The sequence below is a fragment of the Lynx rufus genome, unplaced genomic scaffold (genome assembly GCF_022079265.1).
Source record: "Lynx rufus isolate CCGP_SWC_20201006 ecotype Redwood Valley unplaced genomic scaffold, mLynRuf1.p SCAF_1, whole genome shotgun sequence".
Lineage (NCBI taxonomy): Eukaryota > Metazoa > Chordata > Mammalia > Carnivora > Felidae > Lynx > Lynx rufus.
In genome coordinates, this window is record NW_025814823.1 from 19923269 (window position 1) to 19948174 (window position 24906).

At 41.7% G+C, this 24906-nt stretch overlaps 1 long non-coding RNA gene across 1 annotated transcript; it reads right to left on the minus strand.

Annotated features, from left to right (window-relative positions):
• Positions 1-18780: 18780 nt before the first annotated feature.
• Positions 18781-23142, minus strand: LOC124510959 (uncharacterized). The gene is made up of 3 exons (XR_006961791.1): positions 22917-23142; positions 21539-21764; positions 18781-19021 (listed from the first exon to the last, which is right to left on the minus strand). It is a non-coding gene; the product is annotated as an uncharacterized LOC124510959 (long non-coding RNA).
• Positions 23143-24906: the final 1764 nt, after the last annotated feature.

Consider the following 24906-nt stretch of genomic DNA (forward strand, 5'->3'; position numbering starts at 1 on the left):
AGGATTCACCAGGTATTTGGCTCAACATTATTTCTGAGTGTGTCTGTAAGGATTTTCCAGATGAGATTAGTGCTTGGACTGATGGATTCTGTGAAATAGACAGCCCTCTTCAGTGTGGGTAGGTATCGTCCAAACCATTAAGGGCCTAACTAGAACAAAAGGTAGGGGAAAGAGGAATTCCCCCCTGTTTTTCTGCCTTATTGCTTCAGTGGGGGCATCTCATCTCATCTCATCTCATCTTCTCTGGCCCAGGGACTGGTATTTACATCATCAGCTCTCTTGATTCTCAGGCCTTCATACTCAGATTGAATTACACCATTAGCTTTCTGGGGTCTCCCATGGCAGATCATGGGACTTCTCAGCCTCTGTAATCACATAAGCCAATTCCTTATAATAAATCTCATTTATAGCCTATTGGTTCTGTTTCTCTGAAGAACCCTGGCTAATACAACTGACAGCCCCAACTTTAGGTGGACATGATGAAGCAAATGGTAATTTCTCACAAAATGAAATATGTACTTATCCTATGACCCATCAAGCCTACTCCTAAGTATTTACCCAAAGGGAATGAAAATATATATTTACAAACAGCCGTATGCAAGGATGGTCATAGCAGTTGTATTCATAATAGTCAGAACCCAGAAATAACACACTCATCCATCAGCAGAAGAATGGATAAATACATTGTGATATATCTTTATAAGAAAATACTACTCAATAAAAAAGAAGACTCTTCCAATTCAGGCAACAATGTAGATGAGTCTCAAAAACAGTATGTTGAGTGAAAGAAGCCAGAGTCAAAAAAATACATAGCGTTTGATCCCATTTTCGTGAAATTCTAGGAAAATAATCTACGGTGAGAGAGAGGGCATCAGTGGTTGCTTGGGGATTGGGGGGAAGAGGTGGGAGTGGGGGCAGCTGGGATCTAGCAAGTGTTATGTCACTAACTAGCTGTGCGAGCTTGAGAAGGAGCCCTCTTCTCCTTTGTTTCTTCAAGTAGAAAAGATAAGTAAATAGACCCAGGTCATGCATACTAGCTGATCTTCAAGGTCCCTGCCAGCCAGCACTACATTCTTGGTCTCTTCTGTATCCAGGGCCCATAAAAGAATAAAACAAATGAGTGTGTTGGTGATGTTTGCATTGAATTACTAAAAACTAGCATAATTGTCATAAAGTATTTTTGTCAGAGAAGAAGGGAATAACGATCTAGCATAACTTTTTTTTTGCCAGAGAAAAATATGAATTAATTGTAAAATAGGCCAGAAAAATGAAGGAAGACTTTTGACTGCAGTTGCAGGAGGCCTGTGATTTTGATAGGAAATGCTGAGTAAAGGGTGTGGTAAGTAGCGGAAGGAAATGAAAGTAAAGAAAGAAAGAGAAACACAACATCCAGCAAAATGAGGGCTCTTATCACCATCCAAATTGCTTTCCCGATACAAATTAGGTAACTATAAAAGTGAGAGCCATTTATTTTCCTAGTGAGGTCTTGCTCATAAGCTATTATATGTTATTTATAACAATCAAGTAAATAGACCCCACAATGCACTTAATAAGGGCACTTCGCTAGGCCCTCCTCTGAAGGAACACATTGCCTATTTCATAACAATCCCATGAGAGAGGTACTCGGCTAGTACCTTTCCCCCCCCATTTTACAGATGGGGAAACTGAGACACTTGCCGCTACATTACCTTTCTAAAAACTAGACTTCTGAACTTGGAAGCACAGCTGGCTTCAAGGCTTTGGATGAGAGATCATGGGCCTGTAACACCTAACTTGCCCAAGCATGGTGAGGACTAAACATGATAATGTACGTAAATCCCCCGGTGCAGGCTCAGTTCCCTATAATGGCAGTTACTACTTGAAGGAACAATTAATTTTAACTGTGACGATTAGTAAAGTGTCTGGGAAGATGTAAGATTAAGCAGAACCTGAGTGACAAGACTATTCAAGACAAAGGAAATAACTTCAACAAAGTTAATTGTGTGACAGTGGAGGGCGTATTCAGGAACCGTGAAACGAGTGGGTGGCATCAGGTCTGGGGATTGTAGAGGAGACGAGGCCAGAAAGTTTTATTGGGGCTACACACTGTGCACAGTTCGAGTTGCACAGCTCTTCATATGCAAGAGCAGGGAGACTATAAGCTTTGGTGGGTGGAGAGGATGCTGGGGTTTGACACAATCTTGCCAGTGTCTTAGGAACAGAACTCTAATGACAGCTTAGAGCATGGGCTGAGGTGATGGGCAGAGACTAATCAGGACATTCTTGCAAGGCTGAGATTTAATGAAGGTCAGGTATGGGGCTGCAGAGAAAATGGAACCTTAGGAACACAGTGGTAGGCTCAACCGGGTTCCTGGGTGGGAGACAGTGATGGGGGAGATGCTGGAACTTCGATATTTCCAGGATGTCAAGCATAAGCGGTATGCAGCCCAGTTCTGATTGTGGTCAGGGGCTTCAGTCAAAAGAAGGACTAGGTCTGTATGGAAGGATGGGTTCAATTCAGGACATACTGACACTGATGTCGACAGAACATCCAGTTGGAAATATGGGCCTGGGGCTTGGAAGATGGGTCAGCTAGAGGCAGATGGAGAGTTAGCCCCTTAAAGACCACAGCTGAAACCGCCCAAGTAGATGAAGTCATTGAGGAAGAACATGCAGCATGAGATAACTACTACCGATATTGCAACCATTACAAGGATCTTCCTGCGTGCTCGGGAGATCTTGACTGATAGGGCAAAGAGCGTCAGACAAAATATTAAGTCTCATGTGGGCTGTTATGTGTTCACTGTCACTGATTTTCTCAAGAACACTGTGGGGTAGGAAAAAAGAGAGAGGAAGGACAAACCCTTCTTAAGGTCCCTATTTTCACGGTTTTGGCAGATGAGGAACTAGAAAAGGGAAGAAAGACCAAATTTTGTCAAAGTTACATGAAATCTCCAACAGCCAACTTCTCGCCACCAGACAGATCCTGCCTTCATTATTCCTAAACCCCAGATGAGGGTCTGGAGGCACATGTCCGGAACTGTGTAACAACACAAGGGGTCATTTGGGAACTGCCAAATTCACAGGACAAAAAGTGGTATTCAATTATGGCTTGGGCTGGATTGAGCTGGTCCAGGAAGGGTCTGGGAGAAAAAAAACATGTGTGTTGGGTCTTGAAGGGCAGCGGAGCATGAAATGGAGAAAAGAGCAGGTGGACATTGCAGGTCGGGGGCCACAGCCTGGAAGGTCAAGCATTTTCTCTTAAATTGTATTTACAGCTTTGTGCTCTACAAAATCTCCTACAAACCCATTCTACTTACTGCCAGACTCCCTTTTTTTTTTATTTTTTATTTAAAAAAATTTTTTTTAACGTTTATTTATTTTTGAGACAGAGAGAGAGCATGAACGGGGGAGGGTCAAAGAGAGAGGGAGACACAGAATCTGAAACAGGCTCCAGGCTCTGAGCTGTCAGCACAGAGCCAGATGCGGGGCTCGAACTCACGTTCTGTGAGATCATGACCTGAGCCGAAGTCGGCCACTTAATGGACTGAGCCACCCAGGCGCCCCTGCCTGGCTCCATGTTTAACTGTAAAATTTCTACTCACTCTGAATGCTGCTGGAACATACTTATCTGTTCATCAAGTTTGGCAAAACAGTGACGTATGATCTTCCTTAAACATCAGCACATCTCAGCTTTTCTTTCAGTTTCCTATTTGTTTTCATTCCGACATTTATTTACATACCTGTGATTTTTCAGTGTGAACTCTGTTAATGTCAAATAGTGTTACACTCTGAACTATTGACATTATGCCTGGAGATTTTTAAAGGACAATTAATTCTCAGTTACTTCCACATTAATGGTCTCTGCCCCCCAACTCAGGAGGGACCCTGCAGCAAGGTCATGTCCTAGATGGTAGTGGGCACTGTTCCTTGGCTTCCCAGCACTCATTCGCCCTCCCGTTTTTTAAGAGCAGTCCAAATTCCTTGTTGGAAATTACTGGCTTCTTATTACGAGAGTCTCACTGGGACTGTCAAGGAACCCTGTCTTCTACTTGCCAAGAGTAATCACTGACTGAAGTTGGCCAATCAAATTTTATTCTAAGTTCATCTTGAGCAGGGTCACTGAAGGACTGTTAAAAGAAAAAAAAAAATTGGAATGGGATTTATTTCAACAGAGATGCTCTGAAGGCATCACTGATTACTTCCTACCACTTAGCTAAACCAGAGCTGTTCTGGTTCTGTCCTTCGTGAGCCTTATTCTTTAGGTCCTTTCTTGATTCTCTGAGCCACCTCATAACTTTCTCATAAATAATATAGTAATAAATAATTATATATATATATATATAATTATATGTAATATATAATAAATAAATAAAAATAAAGGTAAATAAAAAATAACTTAGAGTCACTTTCTATTGTTTAAAAAAGAAGAAGATGAACTAATTTGCTGGCCCTACTAGAAAATCCAGTATTTCCAATTGTCTGCCAAAGTGACCTCCACTGATGTGGGAAATCAGGGGGTGATAAGGATGGACTGGAAGGTATCTGTCTACTCTCCACCCTCCTCCACCTGCTGTCTCCCCCAGAGGATGGTTTGAACAGGACAAAGTGTTCTGGCTCCAGTGTTCTCTGGCTTCCTACTGAGCTTGGTCCTGTCTGCATCTTGAGAGCAAGATGTAGGTGTGAGTTTTCGCAGCTTCCTCATTGAGAGATTGCGTCAGGTTGGCTGCATCCAGCAGTGTGCTTGTAAATGTGTAACAGCTGGCTCCCTGAAAAAAAGGAGGAGGAGGAGTTCTTGTTCGTAGTATTTGCTGATTTCTGTGGCATAGTATTATCATCACAACCTATATGGTTGCCAATGTGACATCACCGAATGCAGAGTTGGGCAAAAATGCTAGCAATCAGCTCCTGTGTGTCCTAGCACACGGCTGGCTGTGTCCCCCAACAGAATAGCATGATTGTTTCTCCTTTAGAGTCCCACCAACTTCTCCCTCCTGTCCTTTTGTGTGCCTGGGGGTGATAATTCTACTGCCTCTAGCTCTGGGCACTTTCCCTAATCTCTGCACACATCTTTGCAAAGGCAAAGTGTCCCCTTGTAAGAAAACCAACCATTCACACACACACACACACACACACACACACACACACACACACAGACATACACACACCCCTTTGAAAGCACCATCGTTTTCATATGGGCATAGGAGTAACAAGCCTCCAAGCTGGCCCCTAAATTTGAATGCTTGATCTACTACTTACAAACAGTGTGACCTGGGTACAGTCACCATCAGCAAATATACATAATGACAGTACTTACCTCAGAGTGTCGATGTGAGGATTGAATCAGATGGTGTAGGCAACGTGCTCAGAACAGTGTCTGATACTTAATAAGTACTTATGCGAATGAGACATTTGGTTATTAGACATGAATTTAATATCATATCCATATCACAGAGCTATCATTTTGAGACTGCCCTTTTGTTGCATCCTATACTTTCCAGTCATGCTTTTCCCTCTTTTTCCCCAAAATTATCACTGTGTAGCTATTGCTCAGCTTAGCTAAATGTACTTGCTTCACTTCCTGAAGGATTTCTCTGATAACTTGAACTGATGCAGCATTTTCTGTTTGCTATAAATTTCCCCACTTACAAGAAAGATTTTTAACATGCATGTACATTCAGGAAAGAAAAGAAAATGATACCTACCCTTCAGGAGGATTCTGGGTCAAGGAATTAGTAGGAACAAAGAGGGGTAGCTGTATCTCAAAGAACATTGTAGATATAAATCAAAGCGAAGGGGAAATAGGAAGTCACATGGCTACAGCTTTTGATTATCCTGATCAGGATTATTTATAGCAAATCCTGGCAGGCATTTCTGTTGAAGGTACTAAATGCATTGAAGAAATAACTTAAAAAAATACCCATCAAACTGCCGATGGCTAAGATAACACTCTCACTCTGAGATCCTCAAGGTGAGACTGAGAATACCAATAATTATGGGAACCACAAGCCCAAAGATAATATAAGCCACCCCAGAAACCTATTGCACAGTTCAGGATCCCTTCCCCGTAGCATCCTCTTTAAGCTGAGGGGTCAGAGTTTACCTGCCAAGCCACTCTTCTCTCCAACACTAAACCACGGCTCTCCCCCAGAGTATATCCTACTTCAGTTGTAAAATGCCAGAAGCACTGCCTTGAGTGGAAGGTGTTTGCTTTTATAGCAGCGTCTGCCAGCCTTAAGACTCTTGCTGCAGAATCCTGACAGCAGGACTTGTCACTCATCAGAAATCTGCAACCCCCTCCCACCCCCACCCAAACCCTGCAAGGCTGAAGAGCTTAGAAGTCTCTGAAATGGCTCATTCTCAATGTTTTCTCGGGATCAGGGAAGCTGTGCCATAGGTCTGATCATTGACCAAAGAAATACACGGAGGCCTCACAAATCTGCCTCTACGTGATAATAAGATGAGCAACAGCTCCGTATCCCCACCCCAGCTGCTCCTGAAACCTCAGAGCTTGTGCTTATTCACCACTTAGACGTGTTTCCTTGACTATCAGAGACTACCTTTTTCTCTTCTGAAACCTAAAACTTATCCCTGCCAAGGCCACACAACCCCATCCTTAGAAATTCCTCAACACTGCAGGGACAGGCCAAGTTTCAGAAACATAACCAATCTCTCTATGCCCCTCCTTATCCCAGGCTTACAGGAGTTTCCCTCTGTAATTCTCATCACTAAAATATTTTCACTGAAAAAGACCACTAAATGCTCAGTTTGTCTCCACGGGCTCCCGGGATTGATTTGGTTAGATACCTGGAGTTGGATATTCTTGTCTTGGAGTCTTCTTTAAGCTAGGAACTCAGTGTAAGATATGGCTCTGGAGGTCAAGAAGTTCCTGAGAAGCTGGGCCACCAACAATGGATGGCTACTGACCTCCGGGCAGCACTAGGAGTATCACATGGCCAAGGAGCTGGGATTCTTTTGTATCTTGAGCATTTAGTCGAGGCTGCCAGATGTGCCCATCTTGAGAGGATCAAGAACCAGGGATGCTTCTCTCTTATCTCTAGGTGTGCTCACTTTCTTTATGCATAGATCAGCATCTTGGTCAAAAAGTGTGTTTTGGTTTTAGGCCTAGCTTAGTTTGATTATGAAAGGTTCTTTTTAATCAGTTGCAAGCAGGATCTGGGTAGGAGTCCAAGAACGGCGTAGAATTATGGCTGAAATTAAATTTTGCTGTTGATTCCAGTAAATAAAAAGAACTATTGATTGAGGCTAGGGCAACCTCAGTGTTCCCAGTCAGACTGCTAGTCAATACTTACTGTTCATATTAGGGTTTAGCAGATATATCAATCAGGGTCCCAACAAGAGAAGAACAGAACACTTGAATTAGGATAAGTTAGGAATATTTATAAGGGACTAATTATAAAATGCAGGTAGAGTTAAGAGAGCCATGTGGATAGGATTAATTCAGACATGGCAGAAGCTGGGCAGTTAACCATTCTTGGCCCCAAAAGGGACAAGGCAAGGGAAAGTTATGGAGCCTGTAAGCATAGAGAATCATGTATAGCAGTTGCCTTGCGAGGACCTATGAGTGACGTTTGGATAAGAGTCAGATCCACCCTAAGGCAACCTCTCCCTGTCCTCTCTCCTTTGGGTCTCTTGCCAGACACCCCTTTGACTATACCCATCTTGAAGCCAAAGACATGGAGCCATACGGGGCAGCCTCTGGGGCTGAAAACAGAATGGAGATGGGTGGGGAGTGAATCTGGAGGAGCCAGTACCTATTATCTGGCACCCATGGATTTCCAAAGCACAATAGGACCTCCTTCTACTTACCCTTCTAATCAACCTAATTACGTCTCATCTCCCCTAGGTTTTTCTTAAACATGACTGTCTCGCAAGGCTTCATGTCTCAGGACTCCCTCCACACTTCTTGCTGCCTCCCTCTTTTACCTATGGGTTTAATTCTCACCATAGTGCCTGGTTCCTAGAAATGTAGCCCCAGCTTCAAGCTAATCCAACTGCCTGCTGAGTAACTTGACCCAGAGGGCCACTGATACTATAAAATCAATAAGTCCCCAAACAAATCCATAACCTTCCATTACCACAACTCCAAACTGGCTCCTCCTCCTAACTTACACTACTTCTGTTAATAGGACCATCATTCTCCCAATTATCAATTACTCTAAGCTCAGTCATGCTTATCTGTCCTCTCCTTCTCCTTCTTCTCCTTCTCCTTCTCTTTCTTCCTCTTCCTCTTCTTCTTCTTCCCCTTCTCCTCCTTCTCTTCCTTCTTCTTCCTTTCCCCTCCATTTGTTGCAAAGTCCTGTACCTTCTTCCAGTGTGCTTTTCTACTACGTGTTCAGTCTCATGATTGTCCTAGTTATGGGCCTTTACTTCTTACTTAAACTGTTGTAATAAGTTCCTAAATGTAACCCTAGCTCCAATCCACTCTGTACTCATTCCAATGCACAAATATTTAAGTGTGTTGCACCAAGTTGCCTCATTGATACAGCCATAATTGTTGTCCCTGTCCTCTTTGAAATAGAACATTGGAAGGGAGAGAAATCTTCCAAAAGCAGTGCGTTTAGCACATACCCCTCATTTTGCATATGACAACCTGGGGCACAGAGAAACTGCTAGTCGGTATAATCTGTCCCGAAATCCCAGTGCTCTGAAAAGCCATTGATGATTCCTCCTCACCCTTCTAATTAGTACAGCATAAATTCTGCAGCCTGCCATTCTAGGCGATGCCTTCAACATGTTCTCAACTCATCTTTTTAGATGCAACTACTCTATATATAGCCAATTCTCTACCTAAAGTCAACATTCTGGAATATGACTTGCAATTGGCCTCATTAGTGTCTTTGCTCATCCTTTCTCCTACTTGAATTGGCCTCCTCTCCCTTGCTTCCCATGGTACCTGCTGAACATCTAACCACCTTTCAGAGCATATGCCACGGCATTCTCCTTTGCATCCTCTTTCACAAAGTTCTTTACAACGCTGTTCTGAAATTTCCCCAACCAGACGTGATCGTTCTCTTTTTTAAATCTCTAAAAAAACTTTCAGCACTGTTATTTTACCCAGACCTTTCAAGTATTTGCTTGTTGTAATTTGGATGCTTGTCCTAAGCCATAGCTTCTTCTAAGCATGGCCTATGCCATTTTCTTCAACTGTGTATCTCCTGTGGTATTAATGCAGTGCATTTTACAGAAATATTTTTAATTCCATAACTATTTTTAAATTTTGCCTTCTGATACTTTTTTTTTTCTTTAGAAAGAACTGACTCTGCCCATACTTCTCCAACATAACTGTGTTTCACGTGTGTTCCTCTTAGGAGGAATGAAGTTTCGTTGTTATTGTTGGTCTCTTGTCTACTAAGATGAAGGTGCCCACCGAGCATGTTTCATTCCCCTGGTGCCTTACCACTCTCCTTGTCGAATTGGTGGGAGAGAAAGGTAAAGTCTACTCTCTCTATTTTTTTAATTTTAGAGAGAATGAGGTGGGGGGAAGAGAGTGCCTATGTGAGGGGCAGAGGGAGATGAAAGAGAGAGAGAGAAAATCTTAAGCCCATTGTGGGGTTCAATCCCACGACCCTGGAATCATGACATGAGCCAAAATCAAGAGTTGGATGCTCAACTAACTGAGCCACCCAGGTACCCCAAGTCTAGTCTATTTTGTAAGTGAATTTGTTTTTGGCGGTTAAATTATGTGTGTAACATATGTTGAAGAAATGAATGAATAATTGAAAGGATGCATGCTTGTTATGACTGCCACTAGGCGTGCTTTCTGTCTCATTGGACACATTTCTTTTCAAATCCTATCTCTGCTACTTGGCCGAAAGATCTTGGAGAAGTCACTTAATCTCTTTGAACCTTAGAGAGTATGGACTAGGTTGAAATTTTCAAACTTCTCTTTTAAGCCAAGGATCTCTTATCAGACAAAGTCTTACTCAGACATGCACTATGTAAAAGCAATGAGATCAGAGGCAGAAGTAGTTTGGTTGAAAACTGGGGAAGGAGCTTTGAGGAATGAGGTGTGAAAACCAATGGACAAGTCCATTCCATATCTAACTTCTCTATTAACCACTTTATCAAAGACTAGTCAGAGCTACAAGACTCACACTACCACTGCCTGGTAGGACCTTCTAAAATTCTCGTTGACTGAGGGCATTAAAAATGAGAGACAGATGCCACTTCACACCCATTAGGATGGCTACCATAAAGGAAAAAAAATAGAAAATAACAAACATTGGCATGGATGTAGAGACACTGGAATCCTTATTTATTGCTGATGGGAAGGTAAAATGGTGCAGCTGCTGTGGAAAACAGTATGGTGTTCCTCAAAAAAATCAAACACAGAATTACTATATAATCCAGCAATTCCACCTCTAGGTATATACCCAAAAGAATTGAAAATAGGGACTTGAATAAACGTGCACACCCATGTTCAGAGCTGCAGAAGTTTCTGTGCAGTCAAAACACGGAAGGAAACCAAGTATCCATTGACAGATGAATGGATAATTCAGTGGAATGTTATTCAAGGTCTAGAGGGAGAGAGTAATGGGGAGTTAATACATCCAGTGTTTGAGTTGGGGATGATAGAGAGTGATGATAGTTGCACAGCAATGAGAATGTAGTTAATGCTACTGAATTGTACACTTAAAAATAATTAAAATAGTAAATTTATTTTGTGTATATTTTATCACAGGAAGAAATAGAAATAGACTTGTATTTATCAGTTTTGGAGTTTTTGCAATGTGGAGAAAATCTGCAAAGTGTATGTAGGACCCAGAATGAGTTTCAAGATATTTAATGATAACGGAGTTCTCCATTTTAATATAGGGAATTCCCTTTCTTTAAAATGTTTATTTTGAGAGAGAAAGGTGAAGGGAGGGACAGAGAAAGAGGGAGACAGAGAAACCCAAGCAGGTTCTGTGATGTCAGCGCAGAGCTCAATGCAGGGCTCAGTCTCATGAACCGAACTGTGAGCTCATGACCTGAGCCGAAACCAAGAGTCAGACGCTTAACCAACCGAGCCACCCAGCCACCCCACTATAGGGAATTTCTGAAGTGCTGATCTCAGGCTGAAGCTCATACTCACTGGGCAAAGACATGCAAAGCACTAAATCAGTGATCATCCCAGTGGCTTCTAGGGCCGGACAGGTTATTCCTCATTCACTACAGTGGTCTCTGAAGTCTAAGTCTCCAGGTCTTATTTTCCATCAGAAACCAGGAGAGAATTTCAGGAACGAAGCTAAGGACTGTGACCACATGCCAACACATAATCAGGCTTGCCTAGGAAAGGGTCAAGGAGTCCAGAAGTGGCTCTCACAGCCCTGTATCAAACCACACAAGGGAGTTCGGTCACGGGAACTCTGACTGCGGCAGCATTCAGCAATTGTGGCCATAAGTAAGGGAGTAATTTTCAGGCCACAAGTTGGAGCCAAGACTGGCACCTCCCAGGGAAAGCACAGACTGGGTCTGTAGGTTTAGCCTGTCCTTTATACCTAAGCTATATCTGAAAAATCTTACCGTTTAACTATTAACAGTCTTTCCTATCCCCTGCTGTCTGTTAGTTTGGCTGTCCTAACACTAAACAATATTAAAGTATACGTTTAGGCAGTTCAAGGCCAATATAGCAGCTTTACAACAACCAAGACTCAGGCTTTTACTCTGATTGCTCTGCTATGCTAGGGTGTGGTCCTTGTCATCATGATCCAAGATGTCTAATTATATTCAGCAGAAAAATAGAAAAAAGGGGGGAGGGAAACATGTTCTTTCTCTTTAAAGTTACAACACCCAACTCACATACATTGCTCTGCACCCCAAGACCATGCAACACGCAGATGCAAGGGAGTCTGCATGATGGAATCAATTCTGAGAGTCTGTATGTCCTGCTAAAATTCTGGGGCCTACTTGCTGAAGGAAAATAGGAACTCCCTAACCTGAGCATTCCGTCTACTTGAAATACTGGTGGTTGCTGGCACTCTCCCAAGGTGGGTGGGTGCCCTAGATCTCGAGTATTCAGCCTAGTCAACAATCTGTGTCTTGGGTGGATCTTCTGTTTGTAGGGCTGCCTTACACACTTACCTCCTTGTGTGCTGAATCTTAGATCCACAGATGGGTTATGCTCTGAGATTATCAGCTACCACCTCACCCTGAAGATCTGTCTTCATTCCTAAGCCTGGCGGGACATAATATGGCTCGTTTCCACACAAACTGCCTGGAGATCAGTGGAATTAAATACAATTTTCAAACTATGTATTTCACAATGAGCATGCACATTCCCTATCAATTCAGTAAGAAAATTACTATCCTCATTTTACTATTGAGGAAAATTATTATCCTCATGAGGTAATAGAGGCTCAGAGATGTGAAGTCACTTTCACTAGGTAGCTCAGTGGCAGGAGTGGGATAGCATACTTCTTCGTAAGGAAATTACTACAAATACAAGCCACTGCCATAAGAAGGGTTTTTGAAGAATTCAAGGAATCTATAGTAAAAAACTAACTACTTCTGACTAGAATGGTGACAGATTAGGGAGGACATGGAGCACATCCCTCTTGTCTTGATAGGTCTTGATATGGCTAGTGTATTAAGCTTATCCAGAGAACAGAACTAATAGGATGTCCCGGTGGAGGGAGGGAGGAAGAGGAAGAGTGAGAGTGAGAGGAAGTGAGAGAGAGAGAAAGAGAGAGGAGAGAGAAAGAAAGCGATTGTTTCAAGAAATTGGTTCAAATGATTGTGAAGGCTGGAAGTCTGAATTCTGCAGGACAGGTAGGCAGGCTTGAGATCCAGGGAAGATGGTATTGCAGCTTAAATCCGAAGGCAGGCTTGAGGCAGAATTCCTTTTTCCTTGGGAGACCTTGATCTTTCTCTTTAAATGTTTTCAACTGATTAGATGAGGCCCATCCACATTATGCAGGATAATCTGCTCCACTTAAAGCCTGCTGATGGAAATGTTAATCTCATCTAAAAATACCTTTCCAGGGGCACCTGGGTGGCTCCGTCGGTAGAGCATCCGACTTAGGCTCAGGTCATGATCTCACAGTTGGTGAGCTTGAGCCCTGCATCGGGCTCTGTGTGGACAGTTCAGAGCCTGGAGCCTGCTTCAGATTCTGTGTCTTCCTCTCTTTCTGCCCCTCCCCTACTCACACTCTGTCTCTCTCAAAAATAAATAAATATTTTTTTTAAATAAATAAAAAATAATAAATAAATAAATAAGTAAATAAATAAATAAAACAAAACAAAATAAAATAATATAAAAAACAAAACCAAAAATACCTTTCCAGGGACGCCTGGGTGGCTCAGTTGGTTAAACGTCCAACTTTGACTCAGCTCTCGGTTGGTGGGTTCGAGCCCCGCGCTGGGCTCTGTGCTGACAGCTCAGAACCTGGAGCCTGCTTTGGATTCATTGTCTCCCTCTCTCGCTGCCCCTTTCCTGCTCATGCTCTGTCTCTCTCAAAAAGAAAAAAAAAACAACTTTTTTTTTAATTAAAAATTCCTTTCCAATGACATCGAGACTGATGCTTACCAAATATATGAGTACTGTGCTAGCCACGCTGACACATAATATTAGCCATCACAGCTAAGAAGAAGAGAGGCAGATTTGGGTAAGCTTTGAATGCTAGATGAATTGGTTTGGCTTTATTAAATTATCAAATTATGAAATATATATAATGGTACCTGAGGCATAGGAGGCACTCAAATCATAATTTCCTTTATCTATAAAAAGATTTTGCAAGGAATCAGGCAAGGAGAAGGAATATGAGTTAGAAATCTATTGCCATGCATTAGGCATGAAGGAATAGATTCATCACTTACTATGTGTCAGGCACAAATATATGCATTAGATACATTATCTTATTCAATACTCATAACCACCCTACAAAGTAGGTGTGACTTGACCAATGAAGAACTGAGACATTCTCCCCTACCCCACCCCAAATGAACTTGCCCAAGACCTTATGACTAGGAAATGGTAGAGAGGGAATTCAAACCCAGGTCTTCTGATTCCAACCTATGCTGTCATCAGTGAAGGTAGTGGCAGCAGAAATAAGAAGGAAGGTCACGGGGGTGCCTGGGTGGCTCAGTGGGTTAAGCCTCTGACTCTTGATTTCAGCTCAGGTTTGTGAGTTTGAGCCCTGCGTCGGGCTCTGCACTGACAGTGTGGAGACTGCTTGGGATTCTCTCTCTGCCTCTCCCCTGCTCACTCTCTCTGTTCCTCTCTCAGAATAAATAATAAACAAACTTGAAAAAATTTTTAAAAAGGAGGAGCACAGAGTCCAATAGCACTGTGGAACTGAAAGAATTTAGCAGTTCGTCAGATATCATAGTGACAGAGCTAAAGACAGTTGCAGAATTTTTAGTCTGGATGGATTTTTTTAACAGGCAAAAACAGGAAACTTCTAGAAAAAATAGGGTAGTCCTTATGAGAAGCTGGTTTTAGAAGAATCAGAGACTTTTGGCTTCATTCAAGAAATATTCATTCAATTATATTTGTGTGGTAGACCTTGTTCTAGACCCTGGGGATCCGCCAGTAAATAAAACAGACTGACATCTCTGTCCCCACACTTTCCAGTGTGGAGAGATTAAAACAAAACAAAACAAAACAAAACAACAAATAAGTAAACTGAAGTTGATGTCAATGATAAGTGTTGTGGAATGAAAAAATGGGGAAGGGGGATTCAAGGTGGTCAGAAAACTACTCACGGAGAAGTCATTCAAGGAAAGACCTCAAGGAGGGTACAAGGGTCATGCAGGTGTCTGGAGGTAAGCATTCCAGCCAGAGGAAACAATGAGAAGAGTGAACAAGGAAAAGAAGAGGAAAAGACGAGGTCAGGGTCTCATCGGGTGGGATCTTACAGATCATAAGAGATTTGGCTTTATTCTGCATGAAATGGGATGCCATTGAGGGGCTTTGTGTACGATTGTGTCAGGATGTGACTTCCATTTTAAAGGCACCACTATGGCTGCTGTGTTCAGAAGAGTGAGGTGCGGTAAGGGTGGGCCGTTGGGCCAGGCTGGAGCAAAGAGAAGTCACCAGACTCTGAATATATTTTGAACGTAGACCAGATTTGTTGATTGTTTGGATGTGAGAAGGAAATGTGTGCATTTAAGGAAGTTTTTTTTTTTTAAGTTTATTTTCTCGGGTGGAGGGGGGTAGGGGCAGAGGGAGAGGGACAATCCCAAGTAGGCTCCACACTCAGCATGGAGACCAATGCGGGGCCCCATTGCATGATTCTTGGATCATGATCTGAGCCAAAATCAAGAGTGGACACTAAATGGCTGAGTCACCCAGACTCCCCTTAAGTAGAATTTTTGTATTTAAGTGGCAATTCCTAAAATATTTTTTTAGGTTTATTTATTCATTTCAAGAGAGACAGGGAGAGAGAGAATCCTAAGCAGGCTTCGCACTGCCAGCATGGAGCCTCATGTGGGCTTGAACTCATGAAATTTGAGATCATGACCTGAGTCCAGACCAAGAGTCTGATGCTCAACTGAATGAGCCCCCCAGGTGCCCCTTAGGTGGCAGTTTCTAATAGTCCTTGGAAACATGATGACTGGAGGACAAGCAAGGGGACAATGCTGGAGACAGAGGTTTGAGAAACTTTCACTGTAGTGCCAGTAAGGTGACTTTTAAGAACGTGTCCGGATAGAGGATGTATGTGCCTGATGCAAAGGTATAGCTAAAGAACATAATGGAGGATATTGAATCTTGAGTCATGTGAAGGTTCAGGGTGTGGCAGAGGCACCAAGAGAGACATATAGGGGAACAGAATTGATGAATTCCAATTCACTAGATCTTGTACTTTGTGATTCAGTCTTTGAAAGGGAATGAATCAACATAGTACTATTGCTGCTATGTTTAGATGTCTACTAATGGTGATATTACTAAAATCTATTTGTGATTAAAGCATTTGATCATTTGAATCATCACATAAATCATCTGACAGTCACAGAACTTTGATTTAGCAAATTGGAAGGGTAACTGGTATCCTTTTGTCTTTTTAGTTCCTGCTGAATTTGTACTTATGAAAAACACGGTCCATCCACCTGTGATGAGCTATTCTATTCTTCTCACGGGCACTAACCTCGTTCTTGTTTGGATTCAGTTGTTGTTGTTGTTGTTGTTGTTGTTGTTTTATATATAAAACACTAAGATTAATTTAATAGTCACTTTTGGGCTTTTCAAGTCTTAATAGAAGTAAAACTTGTTTTCATTGGCTTTTCCTTTACAGGCTCAAAAGACTGAATTACAGTTAAAAATGAGTGTTATACAAACAAGGCGCTCTGTGTGCAAACAAGTCCAAGATTTCACTGCAGAGCAGAGAGCCTCCTCTTTTACAGAAAGAAGCATTTAACTGTTCAGAATGTTCCACGTCTCCACTGATAGGCTCAAGGCTCACCGACCCCACGGAAGTGCAGTGTTGCACAGATGTTTTTAAGTTAGTAATGATCTCTCCTCAGTTGTATCTCACCAGCTATGATCACCACGGTGCAAACCCACCGTTATAATTTGGTCAGACCTCCTCTGCATCCCTTCACCGAATAAAGTGTCCACCTTACGCTCTTCCTTTTTGACGGCCCACACAAGTTGTCTGAAACCTGGGTATGCTTCCTGCTCCCACTCCATCTTCTCTTAACTGCTTCATCTGAACGCATTTAATGACTGAGAGCAGGCTTACAACATGGCCGTCGTCATCAAGAAACATCTTCAGACACATAATGGATTCCAGACCGAATATTTTTAAATGTAGAAGCCTCAGGTATTTAAGAACGTATTTGTACATCCTCTTACCCACTCCAATTAATATAAAATGAAGGGCTTGAGTGAATTTGTAATAGCAGCAGCCAACATTGAGAGCTTACCATATGCCAAGCACGTCATATATTTTAACTTGTTTAACCCTTACGACAAAATTCTGTGAGGCAGGTATTAGTATGCCCGTTTTACAGGTGGGGCAACTGAGTCTTAGGCCGCTTAACTGACACGGCTGTGGTCATTCAGCCAGAAATTCGATTTGAGCTCCAGCTGTGTGGCTCCACAGCCCACACAGAACCCCTGGACTCCTCTGCCTCGGTACTTCTTCACAACACGTCATTTACTTGTAATCGATGGGTCCCTTGGGTTTCTCAAGGGTGAGCGCGCCATTGGCATTTCATGGTTGTTCAGTGCCAAACTTAGCAGGATGTTTCATATTCCTAGCTCCTGGCACTGAACGTCAGTAGTTCCCTGCTGCACATCTCCCTTCTGTCCCTGAGAAACCAAAAGTGCCCTTGTACATTTCCAAAAACTTCCCAGTTAACAGTCTCCACCTGAGAATTACCAACTGAATTTAAAATAAAAATAAATAAATACATACATTCTCTCTCTCTCTCTCCCCCCATCTATCTCATCACCACTTTTCTAAAAGTTTCATAAGTTTTTATAAGTTTGTAACTTTTAAAAACTTTTATAGCTTTAGAGGCACCTGGGTGGCTCAGTCAGTTGAGTGACCGACTTTAGCTTGGGTCATGATCTCAACGGTTCGTGAGATCGAGCCCCACGTTGGGCTTGTTGCTGTCAGTGCAGAGCCCGCTTTGGATCCTCTGCTTCCCTCTCTCTGCCCATCCCCCTCATGTTCTCCCTCTCCCTCTCTTGCTCTCTCTCTCTCAAAAATAAGCATTAAAAAAAAAACTTTCGTAACTTTAAAAATACACCAACACACAGGATCAGGTTATGAAAATTAGGTGATTTTTACAAGGGTTTGCAATGCTCTCGTTATTCATGAATAAACAATTTTGAGCCTGAAGGATCTTGGATAGTTTGACATTCATCATTAAGTGAGATAAACTCTACCGTTTACCCATTTGCCTGGCAAACTTTTTTTTTTACAGTGCAAAGGTAAACTTGAGTTCGGCCTGGGCCAAATCTCAAAGTCATGCGTCTGAAAGTCATGATCGCCCCCCCACCCACCCATGTTTATTTTTGGCTATCAAACTTCAGACCATGAGGCAAATGCCTGTTGCCCTTTTATCAGAGCCAACACTTCCTCAAGGAGACTGTAACAAGTAAAAATATTGAGTAGAGTAAAAAAGAATGTTGGGGTTTTGTTATTTTCTAAGCTGTGCTCGTCCGCATTATGAGACTTTGCACAACTGGAGCTAAGTCTCCAAGGTCACCACACGATGCAACCACATTACAAGGCTGAAATGTGGACTTTCAACTCCATTTTTAAATGACTGCTTTCTTTCCTAAGGATGTTGTAACAAGGCTCTGAGCTAGGTAGGAGGAGGCATACATTTACTTAAAAAGGAAAAAGGGTCAATTATAAGATGTAGCCTAAAATAGATACATTTAAGAGCTCCCCCACCCTTTCTTGGTTCACTTACTAAGACAGCCCACCAGTTTTAAACAAAATATTTTATCATCTTAGGTATTGTCAACAACGAGATAACAGTGTTCGGTTTTGTTCTGACCCTCTTTCGCCTATTCCGTATCTGTTTTGCAACATGCCGGCAGAGCTGGATCAACATAGTAAATGAGATACTTTGATGTCCCCGAGGGCTTAAAATTTAGGCCTTTTATTATTAGAAGTGTTTAATGATGATGTAGAGGTTTAAAATAAGAATTTCCCTTTGACAGCTATGAAATGACAGACAAACCTACATACTCTGGTATAGCCAAGTGTTGAAATACATATTAAAATTCAGATAAAATGAAAGCAACTCACAAAAAATGCTTTAGTAGTTTCTTGAAACCTGGTTTATTGACATTGCCTTGAAATCTGTTTATACCTGAGAAAATAAGGCAGGGCATACTTTAAAACACAGTTTTTTCATAATGTGAGTATACATTTTTACTTCATTAAAAAAAAAAAAATCTACCATGCCAGCCATTTTTACTTAACTTTGGCCATTTCCTTGAGAGAGGGTTGGAGGTAGTTAAGAGGAACAGGGCATTGCTAGCACTTTCCAGGCCCTTTTTGTGAAGGAATATGGCCATCTTCAGTAACTAGAGTTCCTGGTGGCTTTGCTGCAGTGGGAGTTTGCTCAGCTTGACCTGCGGAAGGGAGCAAACTATCAGATCTGAGCAGCTAATAGGTTTGAGAATTCTTTATGAAAGTGAAAATGGTACTCCTTAAAAGGAGTAAAAGGATTTTGTTGGATGCATTAGTGAGAAAAATGAAGGGCACTTGAACTTCATTTTTTTTTTATCTGTAAAGATCCAATGGATTAAAGAGAGATGTGCTTTTGACTTGAGTTCTTTTCAGAAGAGATAGAAAATATCTTTCCAATGTTGATATTGTTATGCCTAAACAAATTCTCCTTCACAGCTGAGATTGGCTTCCAGCAGTGAGAATATTGCCAATGGAGCGATAATGTTGCAGCACGAGCCATAGGCCAGAGCGGGACATGTGCTACCTTGGAGTTGGGGTGAGGGTTCCAGCATGGAACTGGAAGAGGTGCAATTAGGCTAGATGAAATAATTTTTTAGAAAGTTTATTTATTTATTTTGAGAGAGAGAGAGAGAGAGGGAGAGAGCACGCGTGGGAGCGTGAGTGGGGCAGGGGCAGAGAGGGGGAGAGAATCACAGCTCTGTGCCGTCCATCTCACAAGCTGTGAGATCATGACCTGAGCTGAGGTCAAGAGTCAGATGCTTAACCAACTGAGCCACGCAGGCGCCCCTGGATGAAATAATTTAAAGAAGAGAAAGACCTGCATACTACAGGCTTAACTATATGTGATGGGATAGATTCAAGCAAAGGGAAAAGTAAGCAAGAAAAAGACAAAAGAAAAAACCATGTACATGCTCCCTGGCAGAACTATGGTAGTTAAAAACTGCAATTTGCAGATATATGTACGTATACACACGGACATATACATATATAAAGTTAGGTGCATAACTGAGTTAAGTATTTTGGTAATTACAGACGAAAAAAAGGCAAACTTTGTAATCAAGGGGCAGTTTGGGTTCAGATTTTATAAATTCGGCTACATTCATTTAATTATGCATTTCTCTATACTACAATGCTTTTATTTTCTTGGGTTGTACTTTGAAGAGTAACCTTGAACCAAATACATCTATTTACATCCACAATACATGTATTAACGTCAAAAGTCACAACACTGCTACATGAAAGACAAAGAGGCTAAGTCATATTCACGGGACAATCACGTGTTTAGGGTACAGAGCAGAGGAATCTGATCCACCTTTGAATTGTAGCCCCTCAGTCCCTGTTTGGGACACTTAAGAATCTCTCTGATGTCTCCTTTCCGTGTGATTTCCCCTTACTGGAGTATTAGCGTCTCAGAGTTGTTGTAAAGATTGTGAAATACAAGTATTTGTAAAGCACTAAGCATAATGACTCCTAGGTGGACTTTTAAAAAGGCTAGATTCCCTTCCTTTTATTACACACACACACACACACACACACACACACCTCTAACATTTAGTTCATTTTAAACTTATTCCCTTCCTTTTATTACACACACACACACACACACACACACACACACACCCCTCTAACATTTAGTTCATTTTAAAGAAAGTTTTTAGGCAATGGTTTATGTGAACTTTTTTTTTTCCTACTCATTTCAAAACAATTTACATAGTAATAGTCCAGTATAACACAGTAATGGATTGTGCTTGAGCTTTTTGTGTTATCATGGGATTGACCAGTACATACATGATATTTCCTATAGATGAGGCAGATGTTAACTTTAGGTATTTTTATATCTATGAAATTCTGCTAATACTTTTCATGTTAAAAATGGTTAATTTTCTTATAAAATACATATTTTTCTTTTCTTTTTTTTTTTCTTCTTGTTGCTTCACAAAATGAAGTACCTCACATAAAACTTCTGGTATTGCCAGTCTAACGGCAGTGCTTATTACAAACTAGAAATTCTTACAATTGAAGTCAGAAACCCAGTGATTCCCACAGATACATCTTTTGAAGGTCAAGGTCTTTACTTAACAATGAATATATGAATAATACGAATGGATATTTGTGGTAGATTTAATGGTTCAATAGATATTTTCTCAACCTATCACTAATTTGAACATGATTTAGTTATGATAAAAACTACTTTCTCTCTCTCTCTCTTTTTAAGTAGGCTCCATGCCCAATGTGGGGCTTGAACTCACACCCTGAGTTCAAGAGTCACATTCTCTGTCTACCAACAGAGCCAGACAGGCGCCCCATGATATAAAGTTCTTTTAATGATAATTAAATACAATAAATATTTTCCAACTCAGAGAGAAAGTGTCATTTGCATTTCATATTTTTGAGACTATTGACCATTGTCCAGAATGATGATCTGGTTACTCAAATGAATTTTTAAAAGTTGCCATACCAATATTTTAGTGCCAAATGGAAGTTTAGTAAAAATTTGTTTTTCTACTAAAACTTATTTTATTACCACACTAGATTCTTTATACGTATAAAACCTTTCTTTGTAATTACTACGGAAGAAATCTGGAGGCGTCACCGCTGGTTTCATTTTTTTCAGAGTAAGAGCTACCAATTTTTCAGCGTCTACTGGGGGCCAAGCGCATGCCAAGCACCGCACTTACCTTCTTCTTAATCTTGGCAACAGTCTTGCAGTGATAAAGACTCCTGGTTGCCCTCCCAACACACAGTGCAGCCACTATGCAGATAAGAGGGGCCAAGTAGCACAGCTGGCCAATCGGATCGACGAGGAAATTATTAAGTGTGGTGCCAGAAAATCTCTTTTCAAAGCAAGTCCAGATCAGCTGACGTGCTTTCTTTTCTTCTTCCATTTCTTCTGCCAATGCAAACCTACAATATTTGAGGTGAAATAGCTAACTGCCAGGTAACAAGAATGCATTAAGATGGGCTGGACAAGAAAACAGAGAACGCCTCACATTCTTAATGACGTTCTAAAACAGAGTGGACAAATGAGGCCCGCCTGGACTGTCTTCCACTGGTATATGTGATAAAAATAACCCTTGTTTTTCAGGTTTCTTATTTATGGATGAATGCAATTCTCAACCAATTCACCTGCAAAGAAAACATTGACCTTTCCGTGTCTGAGAGGAGGCAACCAAGCAGGTAGAAAATAGGATAATAATTGGATGCTCGGGCATCAGAATCATTAATGATCTGATTCAAAAGTGCTTTGAGAACTTTGGATTAAAAGTGCTGTATGGCATAGGGGAGATATAAACATTTCCCTTAATTTTAATAAATTTTTTTACCTTGGACAAGTGTCTTTGACCCTAGTCCTCAGTGTACTTATCTTTAATACAAGAAAATTGTGCCCGATTATGTCTAAGACTCCTTAAAGACAGAACTATTAAAATGCTGTACATATTGGCCTATAAAAAGGCAACAGCAACAATCTGGCCCTCAAAAGCATGATTCCGGGCAGTCTTATGAATGCTAGTGAGCTATTAGTGTTCACAATGCAAAACTGAACACATAAGAGTCATGCTATCCCTAAGATTTAGAGGAATAGCCTAATCAAACAGGTAGCATTATACTCTGTACGGAGGTTTCACAGAAAAGTGCCAAATGGAGTCACTAAAAGAACATGGACTCCCATCTTGAATTTTGCTTTTCTAGACAGATTGTGCTTTTTTAGAAAGAAGGAACGAAAGTGCTCTACAAGTACAATACAGATAGAGTAAAAGCATTCTCATCCAACACCGGTACTGTTGGTGAATTGAAAAAGTACAGAAAAGGGGCACCTGGGTGGCTCAGTCGGTTGAGCATCCGAGTTCGGCTCAGGTCATGATTTCTCAGTCTCTGAGTTCGAGCCCCGCATCGGGCTCTGTGCTGACAGCTCAGAGCCTGGAGCCTGCTTCTGATTCTGGGTCTCCCTCTCTCTCTGCCCCTCTCCCGCTCACACTCTGTCTCTCTCTCTCAAAAATAAACATTAAAAAAAATTTTTAAAGAAAAAGCACAGAAAAGAAAAACGATGCTACATACCTTCAACTTTTAATTTTAACCTGAACTACATTTCATTTGTCAATCTTTTGAAATGCAAAATATTTGTAGATTTTTAAGTTTTCTGGGCTTTTGTAGTTTCCTTGCTTGCATCCCATTTGATAGCAATTTCTTCAGTGACTTGTTTACATTCCATTGGTTTATACGATATGAATTAATTAACAGGATTATAACGACAAGTTCAACTGGTATACAGGGACTTGGGGGAAGAAGCCTGGAGCCTGCAAGGAGAGTGGAAGTTCACAATTATATTAAAGGGAATTCTACTACTTTTGAGTATATACCATACTGTGGGCATGTTTTAAAGAGGGAACAAGGGGCATCATTTAATCTGGCAAATTAAGTGGATGTCATGAGAGCTCCTATGTGCCCATCAGCAATGATAGATACTGCATAATAACAGGTTAAGATATTTTACTCACCGTTTTAGAACATGGGTCTGTGGAGGCTAGTGAACTAAATATTAAAATGACATTCTCACTAATATCCTAGAAGCTCTCACCCCTTTATCCTTTCCATCTTCTTCCTAGGAGCAAATTCTCCCCTTGTAAGAGATTTTGTTGATGGGTCTCCCTGTCGTTTTCCTCTGTGCCCGAGTCTCCACCTTGGTTTCACGCCAGGTGTCCCGGTTCTTCATCTTCGCAGGGAGTGGAGCTCCGTCCCCAAGCACCAATTCCCACCGAGGGGTCAACAATAACTCCTTCCAGACTTTCCCGGAATTATGCCTCTGAAATCAGATCCAGGTTCTCGTGCTCTTCTGCTTTGTGACTTTGAACTATGTTCATTAATATTACTTGGTCTCCTGATTCCTTTTCTGAAAAAGTAATAACACTTAGCTGGCAGGTTTGTTAGAAGATTAAATGATTGTGGTGAGCTCTAGCAGAGTGCCTGGCACAAGCAGGCAATGAATTGTTTGTTTTCTTCCCATTTCCTCGACGCCAGTAACATTTGGTCTTTACCCATTCGCATCACTCTCCTGACTCTAAGCTCTGACCTCTTACAGGAATGTTGGTTGAATTTTTCCGAGCTTGATCACCTGCCTGTCAGAATCTTTGCCCACTGAGAGTCCAGATGATCTGCTTGCTTGTCCATACTGTTCCCTATTTTTTAAGGGTATTTTTTTTAAGTTTAATTATTTTGAGAGAGAGTGCGTATGAGAGTGCATGCACTGGAGGGGCAGAGAGACAGGGAGAGAAGAGAGAATCCCAAGGAGAGCGGAGCCTGGTGCAGGGCTTGAACTCAGGAACACTGGGATCATGACCTGAGCCGAAATCAAGAGTCCAATGCTTAACCGACTAAGCCACCCAGGCGCCCCATTCCATACGGTCCCCTATTAGCACGAAAGGGATTTCCCTGGAGCATTCAGCTTAGCCCTGGGTGTCACTGGTCAGAGTGGGTGGCCATCCGTTTCCCACAATTCGCTCAGCAAACGTCCTTTCTGCCTCTGAATTCTCTGTAATTCTTCTTCTGTCATTTGACATACACACGTTAAACCTTTAGTACTAGGTACTGGCGTGTTAGGCAGGGTTCTCCAGAGAAACAGAACCAAGAGAAACAGGAGAGAAAGAGACACAGAGACAGAGAGAGAGAGCATAAAAAATTGGCTCACGTAATTATGGAGGTAGAGGAGTCCTGAGACCAGCAGCTGGCACACTGGAGACCCCAGGGAGCTGATGGCATACTTCCAGTCCTCCACTCAGCAAGCTCAGGACCCAAGGAGAGTCCGTGTTTCGGTGCTGAGTCTGACCGAAGGTAGGAAAGGACCAAAGTCCCAGCTGGATGCAGTCAGGCAGGAGGAGTGCCCTTTTACTCACGGGAGGGTAAGTCTCTGTTCAGTCAGGTCTTCCATTGGCTGACGGCTACCTACTCTAAGGAGGGCCATCTGCTTTACTTAATCTAGCCATTCAGATGTTAACATTATTCAAAACATCCTCACGGACACACCCAGAATAACATTTGACCAAATTTCTGG